This window comes from Microtus pennsylvanicus, chromosome 16 (genome assembly GCF_037038515.1).
Source record: "Microtus pennsylvanicus isolate mMicPen1 chromosome 16, mMicPen1.hap1, whole genome shotgun sequence".
Taxonomy (NCBI): domain Eukaryota; kingdom Metazoa; phylum Chordata; class Mammalia; order Rodentia; family Cricetidae; genus Microtus; species Microtus pennsylvanicus.
The window spans coordinates 1,156,767-1,169,897 of NC_134594.1; the positions used below are offsets into that span (position 1 = coordinate 1,156,767).

Below are 13,131 nucleotides of genomic sequence, written 5' to 3' on the forward strand. Positions count from 1 at the left end.
TCATTGGTTAAGCAATAAAGAAACTGCTTGGTCCTTATAGGTTAAAACATAGGTGGGAGGAGTAAACAGAATAGAAGGCTGGGAGGAAGAAGCTGAGTCAGGGAGTCGCCATGATTCTTCCACTCCAGACAGACATAGGCTAGAATCTCCCTGGTAAGCGCACCTTGTGCTGCTACATAGATTAATAGAAATGGGTTAAGAGGCTGAAACTAAGGGGCCAAGTGGTGTTTAAAAGAATACAGTTTCCATGTAATTATTTCGGGGCATAAGCTAAAGCTAGCCGTGCAGGCGGCGGGGGTGCCGGGGACGCAGCCCCGCCGCTCCAATTATTTCAACAAGCCAGCAGCACCCTCTCCCAGTTGGTTCTCTGTGTATGGACCAAGGCTTTCCTATGTCTTTCCATGTCTGAGAAGGGAAAGGCCTTTCACCTTTCTCTGCTTCCTGCCAACCAGCTAGCTGACAACTGTTTTCATTCCCAGGATACAGCAGGTGTGCTTTCACCTCTGTTTTCACGTACCTGATGTTCCATCTACCTGGATGCTCCTTTCCTGATGGTGGATACTCACTTCTCTGCCATTAACGTTCTGTTCAGGTGTCAGTATAACTCAGAACAATGTGTTCTCTCTCTATCTGAAACAATGCACCATGCTCACACCCCACCTTACTTTGCTCAGCTTTGTTAAGACTTAACGTTTGAGTGTGGTTATCAATGAGGAGTGTAGCCACCAGTGACTGGACTTGCCTAGGACAGCAGGAGCTGGTGTACTACACAACAGTCTGACCCTTTGGTACATGAGTGTTCGGGTGTGCATATGTACGTAGTAAGTGTGGGAGAACATGTGCACAGGAGGACATCTTTCTTCCTGCCTTTAAATGGGTTCTGGACTGAAACCATCAGGCTTGTAGAAAAAGCACTTTTACTTGACGAGTCATCTCTTTGGCTCATGCCCAGCATTTGTGTGGGTGGGTGAGAGTCAAACTCAGGGCTTCATGCTTGCAAGCTAGTTCTTTGACAGCTTATTCAAACGCTCCACTTGAACAGGAGCAGCAAAAGAGGACAAACCTACCCAAGCCATTTTATACTGTCTTTATGATAAAAGTTAAACCATAATGCAACTTAGTTTATTCTTTATTTTTAGTCTCACTTAGCACAGGATGACCATAAATTTTGTGTGAAGTTAGGAGGGCTTTGGAGATCTTATCCTCCCTTATCCTCTTTATGTAGTGCTGAAGAAGCCCTGGCTTCATGCATGCTAGGAAAGCCTCTCCCAACTGAGCCTACAAAGCCTCAATTATGCAACTTGAATATATTTTTTGAAAGTTTCTTTATATTCTTAACCCCTACTTAGTACGAGACTGAGATCTAAACTCCATAATGTGTAGGTGCTGTTTGGTTCACTGTAAACAGCTTCTGAATGCCTTCTTCACTAAGCATAAATAAATGTTTGTTGAATGATAGCAAAATTGTCAACACAATATGAAGCTTTTCATGCTGCCAGGGCAGTACAAGGCTGTCAATTAAAGGTGCTTGGTGAGACAATGTGTTGTGTGTGTGTGGTTGGCTTTCTGTTCTGACCGAATCACACACAGGATCCTACCTGCTATTTCCAGATTCTGAGAGATATGAATAGTAGGTGTAATTTTTTTCAAGATTATTATTTTAAAAATTATATGTTGCCAGATGGTGGTGGCTCACGCCTTTAATTACAGCACTTGGAAGCAGAGACAGGCGGATGTCTCTGTGAGTTTGAGGCCAGCCTGGTCTACAGAGAGAACTCCAGGACAGCTTCCAAAGCTACAGGGAAACTTGCACAAAAAGAAATAAAAACAAAAAGAAATAAAAAATTATTCATGTATGTATGTGTCTGCATGTGGATATGTTCAGTTGTGGAGGCCAAACAGAGCATTAAGAACCCTGGAACTGAAGTTATAGGTGATTGTGAGTCACAGGACTGCTAAATCATCTTCCCTGACCCCTTTTCTTTTTTTGTTTTTTTGAGACAGGGCTTCTCTATAGCCCTGGCTGGCCTGGCACTCATTCCGTAGACCAGGCTGGCCTCAGAAATCTGCTTGCCTCTGCCTCCCAAGTGCTAGGATTAAAGAGGGCCTTCCCCCCCCCCCCCTTTTTGGAGGGCCTTTTTTGATATAGGATCTTGGCTAAATAGCCTGGCTATTGAAATTATGCCAATTCTCCTGCCTCAGTCTCCTGGGTGTTAGCTTGTTTGTCATTTATTTTTTTTAAATATCTCCTTCAATATAATTTTATTATTTTTATTGAAATGAAAACTCTCAAGTAAAGCCCATTGAGCTTATTGAAAGGAACTTGGAATCAGCATACAACACCAGATTCTCAGTACAAAGGAGATTTATTTACCCCCAAAGTATAAGCACGGTGCCGCTGGGTTAAACAAAGACAGCAATGGCCGACTGACACACAGCTGCCTTAAGGGCTCTAGCGTGGGAAAAGAAAGAGGGGTGTCCCTCCCTTGGAAGAGGCGCCTATCTCAGATTGGCCAGGAAAGTGAACAAAAGAGATGCAGTATCAGGCTTTTTGTCATGTAACCTGTGAGTCTGAGGGACTATATTGGGACCAACACTTACAGAATCTGAGCACAGGTCAAGCAGCCTGTGACAAGGTCATGCCGATGGAGAAAGGACACAGGAGTTCACTTTGCAAAGACATGATGAGATCCAGACTCTTGCCAAGCTGCTCATCAGTCCTGACAGCACAGCCTGGGAGCCCAAGAACCACAGAACTGCACAAGACAGAAGGAACCCATCCCAGTGCACCAGAAGAATGCCCATGGAAGCTCAGCAAACATGAGCTTCTACTGAGTGCTGAGAATGAAAGACACGAGGTATAGCTGACTACTTGGGGCACCAAACATCTTCCACATACTATTAAGTTTGTTTTGAGTGCTTTAATTTTATGGGCTACATAAACATTTTAAAGCATCATAGTGGTTTAAAATTTTGCTAGATAACACTCCTTGGGTGAAGTAAGACGAGTCAGGATTTGTTTAGCCAGAGGTGTGTGTGTGTGAACAGTGATTGCTTTTTTCCAGCTTTGTAATAATTGCTTTTACTGAATGGACAAACTCCCAGGACCTAAAAGTTATTTTTTGAGACAGGGTCTCTCTGCGTAGCTCTGGATGTCCTGGAACTCACTATGTAAACAAAGTTGGCCTCAGATTCAGAGATCCTTCTGGGTCTGCATCCCAAGTGCTGGGGTTAAGGACATGTGCCACCGTATCTACCTAAAACTTATGTTTTTGAGACTAGTCCATACTGTTCTAGAATTCCTTACATAGCAGGGAATGATTGTTATAATCTGATGGCCTGGTCTGTCACCTGGGTACACTGTCCCCTTAAGAGACAAGCCCTGCCCACTCCCAACCTCCACCCTTCCACTGAGGCAAGCAGTCTCTCTCTCTCTCCCTCTCCTTCTTCTGGAGAGGCAACTTCTGCCTCTCTCCCTCCCCCCCCCCTTCCCTTTCCACTCCATAATCCACTAAATAAACTCTATGCCCAAACTCTCAGCATGATCTGTCTGTCTGTCTCCCGTCCACCAGGCAGACCTGCTGTCTGTCTGTCTCCCGTCCACCAGGCAGACCTGCTGCCCCCTCTGGGACTGCCCTTTCTTGGCCCCTGTTATCGTGTGGCTGAATGGACAAGGGCTTGAGCATGTTGTTTATTTTTCTGCCTCCTCTGTGGGAAACAGGCTGACATTTCTAACTTCCATCAGCTGACGGCTAAATTTAAATGGTCACACCACGTGGAGAACCATGGCTGCCGCCATTTTCTCTGACCTTAACAAAGGGAGGAGCCAGAGGTTCCACCCCAGCCAAAGAGCACTGGCAGTAGGCTCTCCACGTGAGGTCCCAACCACTAACCAGCTTCCTCTTGCTCATTTTTGATTTAATTTTATGTGGAACTTAAATTCAACTATGTGTAAATACATGTATACTTACTGTTTGTTAAGTGTTGTAAATTCATTATATCTCATTCCAGACTAAGAAAGCAATCAGTCTCATATGTTAAATTGGTACTTTTAAGCCTCTTACAAAAATGCCATATATGTAATCCAATCCTGCTTTAATATATTAAGCTGTGCTCCACTATTGTCAATTTTACTGTTAAGCTTCTATTGCAAGCAGTTTTTTCCTTTTTTGTCTTTTACAAGTATAAATCTCACCTGCTAAGTCAAAAACAGTCAAGCTTGGACCCAGCTCTCCAGGCAGATTCTATACTGTAGTTATAACTTATCTATACGTGATAAACAGCCTTCAACTGCTCAGAGATCTGGGGAATTTATATTTTTAATTATTAAAAGACTTTTCATAACAGAGAGACAGGTTGGCTCCTAGCAGCAGCACTCCATTTCCTCCAAAGAGTGGGCACAGAACAATGCCCATCCACAATTAGCTTCATCAAGTGAAAGCACTAACCACTGGGTGAAACTGCCTTTCATCTAAACTGAAGATCTCCAGACAGTGGACAGAATCACTGGAGCCTAGCTTCTTAGGTCAAGGTAGACTTGTCGTCCTACACATTTCTAACATACAGGATCTTCTGGAGCCTGGCAGGCCCTGCTTTTAACCGCAGAAGACAAACACAGTCCTGAAGCCCCTGCCCTCAACGATCATGGACAAACACAGTCCTGACGCCCCTGCCCTCAATGATCATGGAGGACCCTGAGGAGTGGCTCTAGGTGACCAACCAAGTAAGTTCTCTGCCATTATTTAATCAATAACTCACATAAAATTATATCCTTCTCAAAGATGCAGTTTGATAGCTGAGAGGATTTATCAGTTAAAAGGACAAACTCACTAAACAAATTTCAATATAACTTCTTAATATGTTCTAGATAAAAGGTGTTTTAAGATATACAAATGCAAATTATTAAGGTGTGTGCTTTCAAGTTATAAAGGTATGAGGACAGATACAAGTTATCGAATTTATCTCTCATGCTCCCTTTCATAGTCTTAAAAAATACTTTTCATTGTGCAAAAATATCTGTCACAGTCATTATGACATAAATATGTTGCCATTTATACAACATATATGTCTAAAACTTATGTTTTCAAACTCAAAAATTCTTGTGAGCTCCAGGGAGCCAAATTGAAGGATTCACCTTAAATAGGTCAGATACAATTCCCTGGCCCTAAAATTTTTCTTCCTAAACTTAACTTTGTCCTCTGCTCTGCCAACAACTTGCCAGGTCCAAGAGACACTGGATAATTCCACACCACAAACCCTGGACAGGAGTAAAGTGACCAGCTACCCCAGGATGTGACCAGCACCCAGATTTCTCAGGACCCTCCCCCAGACAACACCCACAAATAAGCAGGAAGCAGTCTTGAAAAACTGCTGTCCCAATTCCCTCAACCTGCTGTGCCTAACTTCCCACCTTTTTATTATAAGAAAAAGATAGGACTGTTATAATCTGCTGGCCTGGTCTGTCACCTTGGTACCCTGTCTCTTTAAGAGACAAGCCCTGCCCACTCCCAACCTCCCCACTTCCGCTGAGGCAAGCACATTCTCTCTCTGCCCTTCTGGAGAGGCAGCTTCTGCCACTCTCCCTTCTCCCCCACCCCTTTCTCCCCTTCCCTTCCCCCTCTACAACCCACTAAATAAACTCTATTTCTGCAAGATGTATCTGTCTGTCTCTGACCTGCCATGGTCTTCCACCCTCAAGGGAACCTGCTGAGGGACTCTACTCATGGGTCCCCCATCACCTGTTTATAAATGATAATAATGATTACTTCTGATCACCCTCTATCCACCTCCTCAGATCTTTGGGTTACAAGTGTGCAAGACCAGATCTGGTTTAGGCAGTGCTGGAGATGGTTCCTGGGAAGTAGGCAGTCAATCATTGAAAATTAGTAACAATTCTTATCAATTTGCCCAGGTCTGATTACTGCTTGAACTTCAGTGCAGCCTTTGACTTTGTGTGCTAGGAATGTTGGAATGGCTAAAGGGTGAGGTTCATTCTACCGTCACACAGTGCCCATTTATCTAAGTCTTTAAGATGCTGATGCTGGAGAAATAGCTCAGGGTAACAGGGCTTGCTGCTCTTGCAGAGGACCCACGTTTGGTTGGATTGGGTAGCTTAAACACACACATACACACGCACACACACACACACTGCTGTCACACATACACACATGCTGTGTAACAGTTTCCTTGAGATTAAAACATTCCAGCAGGCCCAACACAAAGCCCCTAAGCAGGCAGGTGAACAATACAAAACTAGTTTTAAGAATTTCCTGAAACTGACCAGATTCACTGGGCTTCCCCTGCTAGAGTAAACAACAAGAGCTGAGAGGCCCTCTCAGAGAAGAGAAGGTGGGCTACAAAGAAGACACCTGGAGGAGAAAGGCTGTGAAGTTCACCTGAGACCAGTTGTCTGGAAGAAACAGAGACACTGCAGAGCTGCCTGGAAGAGGTCAGGCCAACTGAGGCACCTGGAAAGGGCACTCTGCACCCTATATGTTGCTTTCAGGCTTGCTATGTGTCCTAGGTGCCCGGTTTTCTGAGCTGTCACCCATGTCGGAGTGGGTTTTGGTGATACAGCTGTCTTTGAGTCATTTCTGCTTCTTTCTGTAAGCAACCCCAACTGGCTCACCAAGTCGGACTTTGGTGGTATCAGTACTTTGTTCTGTCGTGGGTTCCCTATCTGGGGTGAGTAGATGAGCATGTTTCTTCTCCCAAGGAAAAGTTTTGTCATGCACCACACACAGGGATCAAAATATTAAATCGATAAAAAAATAAAGATTGCTAAAGCCACACTGAGCTTTCAGATGGGCTCCTGTATCTAGAAACCAGAATAGCCAACTCTCTTTAGCAGGTAGACTCAAGCTCATGTATTTCCCACATTTAGGGAAAAGTAGAGCATCTAAAATGATGTAAGGATGCTGTTGACTGTGTGTGTGAGTGCAGGTGCAAACATGCCACAGCGAGAGGACCACAACCTCTGGACTAAGTTCTTACCTTTCTTATTTTGGTGTTAGGGTCTCACTGTGTAGCACTGGCTGGCTTACAGCTTACCATGTAGACCAGGTTGGCCTCAAACCAGACATCTACCTGCCTCTGCATCTCAAGTGTGGGGATTAAGGTGTGAACCCTCAAGGGTCTCAGTTCTGCTGAGCGGCCTCCCATTTTGTAATTGGAAAATAGGAACTGAAGTGAACGTAGGTCATCAGGTGAAATATCAAGCTGCTGAGCAATATCAAAGGCCCAGGTAATCTTTAATAATGGTAAGGTATCCTCTTGGCTTTAGGAGGGTAGGCAGGAAGATTGCCAAGCATTTGAGACCAGGCTGAGGTACAGAGGAAAATCCTTCTCAGAAGCAACCACAAAAACCAAGCAAACCATGAAAACAACCCCCCCAAACTCCCACCAACAAACAAAACAGAAAAAAAAATCCCCTCCCCAAAACAAGCTTGAAAAGCACTTTTCTGTCATGGCACTTAAATAATGCAATTTCCATCCTAAGATATTTTGCCTAACAAATTCATGGATTCTCACCACTCTCAACTGCCAGTGCACAGGCAATCACTGCAGGATGCAGCTTGGCAGAGAGCTAAGAACTGGGGGGAAGGAGGACTGTTTTTAGAAGAGACCTTTCACAGGAGCATTAAGAATCACCTGCTTGGAGCTGAGTGGAAGGACTGAAGGACTTCTTTATCCACTCAAAGTGTGCTTTCATTTTCTTGTAGCTATTGTCTAGGTCAAGGGCAGGAATCTCAGCTTGCCTACCCCACTCCACTACCCAACATAGTTTAGAGGTTCACTGAGTGGTTCAGACAAAGAACCTTGGTTACTTTACTTAAGAGAGGTTTATGGGCCGGGTGGTGGTGGCGCATGCCTTTAATTCCAGCACTCAGGAGGCAGAGGCAGATGGATCTTTGTGAGTTCGAGGTCAGCCTGGTCTACAAGAGCTAGTTCCAGGACAGGCTCCAAAGCTACAGAGATACCCTGTCTCAAAACACGAGAGAGAGAGAGAGAGAGAGAGAGAGAGAGAGAGAGAGAGAGAGAGAGAGAGAGAGAGAGAGAGAGAGAGAGAGAGAGAGAGAGAGACACCACTGGACAGTTCTTAAACAACTTTGCCAAAGGAAAGAGACTACATCCTCTGGTCAGCTGAGGGACTGAGCCAGGCCTGAGCTTTGGCAGGCCACTGAAAGGCAAACCCAGCTCCCTCTGAAAACTCTTCTGTGTTTTGGAAGCCGTTATCAACATTGCCATCAGGTGACGTTGTTTAATTTAACAATCTCTCTTTCACCAGGACTACAACTTCAAGGACAGCCAGGCACAGGCTTTGAACTTTCTGGTAGGTAGGGCATTTCCAACTCCACACACTTTCTTTTTGGGGGGCCTTTCCACTCTCTTCCAGCAATCTCCGTCATAACAGACTGCTGCAGGCAAGGAGGGGGCTCATAGGGAAGATAGATACATTGACCTTGACTGAAAAAAAAAAAACTAGTCTAGTCACTGAGTTTATTAGGTAGGTGAAAGTTACTTGAAAAGATACTTTGTTTAAAAATTTGTTTGAGGCACTAAAGGAAGACCAATGCTTGACAGGACACAAACGCATGTATCTAAATACTTAGACAACTTGAAACCAGAAACTTTCACCTAAGAAGGTAACAAAATATTATTTGTAAAGATAAAGTTTCAAGTCGTCTGTTAGAATGAAAAGGAAGGCTGCTTCTTACGATCCAGGTTTCTGAGAAGCTCAGGAAGGTTAACGCAGTGTTTAAAAATGTTTCCCTTAAAAAACAAAACACAAGCCCTCTGCACCCCACTCCAAATCACATTGCGACATTGTTGGTCAGCCGAACTGTACTTAAGAAACCGCCTTCACGTGCCACATGCATGCACAAAGTAGGAGATCAACTCCCGCGGATGCCACACCACGGTGCATACTTAGTGAACATTCATTCAGTCTATGAGTTTATTTTCGCGCAATGTGAACTGATCGATCAAACCTTCCCAACAGACCCAGAAGACGATAAGTCGCACATTTGTGCACACATACTTCAATTACAGCTTTGCCTTAGCACCAAACCCCTCTCGCCGTGTGCGCGCCTCCCTCATGCGCGGTGCTCGGATCCCATTCTGTAACTCGCTCGGCAGATGAAGCCCCTTTCTAGGTACGCTTCGGAGCAGGCGAGTTTACACGCCGCGGAGTGTGCGGCGCTTAGCACCCGAGGTCCGTCCGGAGCCCGCGCCGCGCTCCCGAACCTGCCCGCCGCCTCCGGGGATTGGGCAGCCGCGGCTCGCAAAGCTGCCCGGGGCGAGCGGACCCGAGCGCCACCCAGGCCGCGGGACAGCCCGGGCTGCCGGCTCTGGAAAGAATGCGCTGCGGGCCCAGCCCCCAGCGCCGCCGGCGAGGGAGGGAGGGTGGTTGGAGCTCTGAGCGAGTGAGGAAGCGGAGACTAGAGCCGCTCGCCACCCCCATCGCCGCGCTGCCTCCGCTGGGGCCCGCCCCTCCGGAGCTCCCCTCCTCCACCCCGCGCTCCTCCCCTTCCCTCCCCCCACGTGGTTCCCCTCCCCCTCCGAGGCTCCGGCTCCCTGCCCCCACGCCTCTCCTCCTCCAGGCTCCCTTCCCCCCTCCACGTTCTCTTTCCCCACCCCTCCTCCAGGCTCCCCTCCCCCTCCCAGCCTCCTCCAGGCTCCCCTCCCCCTCCCAGCCTCCTCCAGGCTCCCTGCCCCCTCCCGGGGGTCTCCACACTTCCTCCCCTCCCCCACCTGTGCCCGTCCCCTCCCCCTCCGCGGGTCCTCCTCCCCTCCCCCTCCCCGTCCCCTCCCCCTCCTCGCTCCCTCCGCCCTCCCCGCGCGCCCGGCGCAGGCCGCTCGGGTTTGTTTTGCTGCGCGGCCGCCGCCGCCGCCGCCGCCGCGGGCCCGGAGCTCATTTGTGCCTGGCTGGTCCCCGCGCTCCCCGGTGCCGAGCCGGAGCCGTTGGCCGCTCGCGCGCTTGGCTCTCTCCCTTAGTAACAGCTCCCCTCCTGCCTCGGTGCTGCGCCCTGCCCCCGCGCCCCTCCCCCGCCCGACCCGCCGCCCGGCTGTCAGCGCCCGCACCCCAGGGCGCCTCGGGGTGCCGACGGCGGCCAGGAGGGGAGCGCCGCACGTCCGGGAGGGGACAGCGTCTCCAAGCAGGTGAGCGCGGGCCCGGGGCGGCGGGCGCTGCGAACTTGGCCTGGGCGCGGGGGAGGGGCGGCCGCGCTCACGTGCTGCCCCCCCTCCCGGGTCGGGGTGGCCGGCTGCGGGAGGCGCTCGGCCCCGGCGAGCGGGCGTGGGGGCGCAGGCTGGGTGCGGGGCCGCAGCCGCCCGAGACTCGCGTAGCGGGGGAGCGGGCTGGGCTCGGGATGGGCGCCCGTCCGCGCTCGGGCGCGCGGGCTGCAGTCACCCGGTCGCGCTCCCCTCCCGGCCGCGCCGCGCGGAGACCCCGGGTGGCGGCGGGGACTGCGGGCGGCTGTTGGGGCGCAGGCGGGGGAGGGGCGCGGCCCGGCCTCGCTCGCTCGGGACGAGCGTGTGGGCACCTTGTGTCTGTGGCCTCTCCAGAAGGAGGCCCTGGCCACAGCCTCGGTAAAGTTGGGTCAGAAGTGTATACAGTTGGCAAACTTATTGTCAGCTTCCTGGTAAGTTTCGGGGTGGCACACAAGTCACATTGTCTTCTGACAGTGTAGAGGCCAGGTTGTGAGTGTTTGCTGGGTGACTTCCTCTTTGCAACCGATGTCTTTTTTTTTGGAACAGGGGCTGACTTTCATTTAAGTGTAATATTCCATGTTGAAAGGCAACTCGAGGCGAGCCATGCATGTATTAAGAGTGTTAGGTAATTTTGGAAGTTCTCAATTTGGATTAAATTTAAGTTGTGAAAATGGTCTATTCCGTGTAATGTGAGTTGAGTGGCTTTTAAGAAACGCTCTTTTTGTTGGGTTACCAAACACTGAAAATAATTTGGTGATCACACAGAAGTGTTGGAACGTCGCTAAACATGACATTTCCTCAGTCTGGAGTTTTCTTAAGACCTTGCACGCCATAGGACCCAGGGTGAAGGATTTTCCTACCTATGTCATTTACAGTTAATTAGGCAAGTTTACTGTTGACTTTCTTGTTTCCCATATAGGAACCTTTGGCTGGTCTAAACATGTTAATAAAATATGGTGGGTGAAATGATGTGTTAGTTTTAGTTTGAATCTTGAGACTAAATGCCCCACCAATGTAAAGTAATGTCTTTTTCCTCCTCTCCCCAAGTCTCTTGGGATAGTACTAGGCCCTATCATTACTGATTTAACTAAAATGACTTGCAGTAAGCATCTTGGTGGCCCATTGGAGGTAGTGAGTTTGGGGTTTCCCTATGTAATTCATGTTCATTTTTGTTAAATAAGAGCCATGCTTATTGGAGTACTTCAGTAATCCTCACTTCCTGGAACTGTGCGTTCTCACCACCTTAATAAGTTTATAGTCTGGGGAAGTAGGGCATCTTTGTCTGCAAAGAAACATTGTGTATCAGTTGGATTGTGTCGTGGGAGTTAATGGCAAGCTTCCCAAATTATCATTAAGAGTTCTAGAAACAGTTGGCATTTACCTATGGGGGAGGGGTGACCAGACAAAAAACGTGTCTAAAAGGAGGTAGGCAGGCCCTGTGTGCAGTTAGCTTCTAAGTTGAGGCTTTTCTGCTGCGTTGGGATTTTCTCTTAGTTTTGGTGGCCTGCAAGGCATGAAGTCTGTAATCACAACCCTTAAACACTCAAATCACTTTCCCTCTTTGCTGTAGTTTAAGTAGAGTCAGATCTCTAGTATTTAGGACAAACACTAAGCTGTGGGGGAAGGAAACAGTGTGTGTCAAAAGTTAAGCCACTTAATTGATTTGTTAGTTACTTCAGAATTCTTGGACCTTCGCCCTATGTTTGAAGCACATGCCTAACCTGTACTTGTTGTTTACATAGGAGACACTGGTGCTAAACTGAGTAGTTTCTCAATTTGGATGTGTTTCTTGCACAGTATTGGGAATTGATGCTAGGGTTTACTCAAGCTAGGCAAGTGCTCTACCCCTGAGCTACATACAGCCTTGAGATTAAATTTTGTCTTGACTTTTGTTGAAGAACCGTTAAACACTTAAACTTTTTACATGTGCCCAAGACCCCTTTGGTATTTGGAATCAATCTAATGAAGGTTTTATAAGATTGGTTATTTTAATACCTGTCTGCCAAGAAAACAAGAAATAAATACTTCTTGTGCACTGGGAAGCATTCAAGTCAGTGAGCAGGAAGGGTAACCACTGCTTTATAAATATGGGGCTTCTGATAAAAAGGGGTGTGCCAAATGGACCTTTGGAGCCTTTGGCCTGTTGAGTGAGTGTGCTAGTTCATGTGTGGTGAAGTCTAACTCAGTGCGCTCAGAGTGGACAAATGAGTCTACCCATAGTGCGGAGAGTCACTGAGCCCTTTAGATGGAGTTAGTTGAAACATTTGTAAGATTTGTTACTTACGGAAAAACGAACAGAGAAATTGGAACTCAGGGGAGACATGATGGCAGAAACACTGCCACTGGTTAGGACTGTTTTTTTTTTTCTGGTAAAGTAAAAATTTCCTCCTTTTCAGAAATAACATTTACAGTGTACATTCCTAAAGTTGGAAGGTGAAGGCAGTGAGCAGCAGGCGTTTATACTTTGTTCTCAGCTCTTCCTTCCCCCGTGCCTGTGTAGCTGGGAACCATTCACTTTGCGCGCCAGACGGCCAGCAAAACTGTAGTGAGCTGATACTCAGGGGTTTCACTGCTTACTGCCTCTGGTGTCATAACAGTACAGTAATTGACCTTCGCCTGAGAGCCAGAGGAAAGGGGCCCTGAGCCTCCAGGAGGTGTGAGGTGCAGCTTGTGGTCAGTCTGTAGTGTTGGCTTTCGATGAGGTGGAGAAGTGCTCAGAAGATAATTCTTGCCTGGCGGTGGTGGCTCACACCTTTAATCCCAGCACTTGGGAGGCAGAGGCAGGCAGATCTCTTGTGAGTTTGAGGCCAGCCTGGTCTACAAGAGCTAGTTCCGGGACAGGAACCAAAGCTACAGAGAAACCCTGTCTCTCCAATCAAAAAAAAAAAAGATAATTCTTGTAGACCTTGAAGAAGTGCT

General features: G+C 47.8%; 1 protein-coding gene across 4 annotated transcripts in view; it reads left to right on the plus strand.

Annotated features, from left to right (window-relative positions):
• Nucleotides 1–10,023: 10,023 nt before the first annotated feature.
• Tbl1xr1 (TBL1X/Y related 1) overlaps nucleotides 10,024–13,131 on the plus strand; it is a 124,565-nt gene continuing 121,457 nt past the window's right edge. For 2 of the 4 annotated variants that reach the window (XM_075950871.1, XM_075950874.1), the window contains exon 1: nucleotides 10,311–10,643. The gene's annotated coding sequence lies outside the window, so the exon portion shown is untranslated. Of the gene's footprint in view, nucleotides 10,162–10,310; nucleotides 10,644–13,131 lie in introns of those variants that run through there. The other 2 variants (XM_075950872.1, XM_075950870.1) reach the window with 2 other exon arrangements.